At 27.0% G+C, this 773-nt stretch overlaps 1 long non-coding RNA gene across 1 annotated transcript; it reads left to right on the forward strand.

Annotated features, from left to right (window-relative positions):
- The first annotated feature begins 309 nt into the window (after positions 1-309).
- LOC124894974 lies at positions 310-767 on the forward strand. Its single transcript, XR_007051458.1, has 2 exons — positions 310-612; positions 710-767. It is a non-coding gene; the product is annotated as an uncharacterized LOC124894974 (long non-coding RNA).
- The last annotated feature ends 6 nt before the right edge of the window (positions 768-773 follow it).

Genomic DNA, 773 nt, shown 5'->3' on the forward strand with positions numbered 1-773 from the left:
TCAGTTAATTACTTGATTTAGTGTACATCACAAACGTAGATAACTACTACTCCTTATGCCTCAATTGATTTTTCTAATTTTAACTTATCATCAAGCTTAAGTATAAAGAAAAAAGTTGAATATTGTGATATTAATTAAATTAAAAACATATTGAATGTACTATAGTGTTCTTTAATCTTATGGTTTTAAGTATATCTCATGAAAAATTAAAATAAAGGAATTCTTAAAAAAATAAAAATAAAAAGTGGAGAAAACTCTTCCTTTAACGAACAAAAAAAGATTATTTTTTTTTTTTGAAAGACAAATAAATTTAAACGAATCAGAGAGTACAATCAATTATGGCTTAGCGGCTGGGCAAGAAGTTGTGCTTTGATAATTCAACTGACAAACAAGTGATCCGTTTGAAATACTTCAATCTCAAATACATTCAATTTTTCGTATAAATAGAACCCAATTGTTGCATCAATTACTTCATCCTCAAATTAAAATAACTAAGCTTTGAAGAAGAAAAAAAAATGATGGGTTCTAAGGAATTTCTATTTCTTGGCCTTCTTTTGGCTATTTTTGCGATGATAAGCTCAGAGATAGTAGCGAGGGAGTTGACTGAGAACGGTAAGGCTAATTTATTATTTATCTCTTTGAAATATTGGATTTTTTATTAAATTATTCGACATATTTACTTTTTAAATTTCATAATTTATATATGCAGCAAAGGACTTGGATAACAAGAATGTTGTACAATACTCATGTGGCGTAAACTTTGATAGTGAATA

Source organism: Capsicum annuum, unplaced genomic scaffold, assembly GCF_002878395.1.
Source record: "Capsicum annuum cultivar UCD-10X-F1 unplaced genomic scaffold, UCD10Xv1.1 ctg78794, whole genome shotgun sequence".
In the NCBI taxonomy this organism is placed as follows: Eukaryota; Viridiplantae; Streptophyta; class Magnoliopsida; order Solanales; family Solanaceae; genus Capsicum; species Capsicum annuum.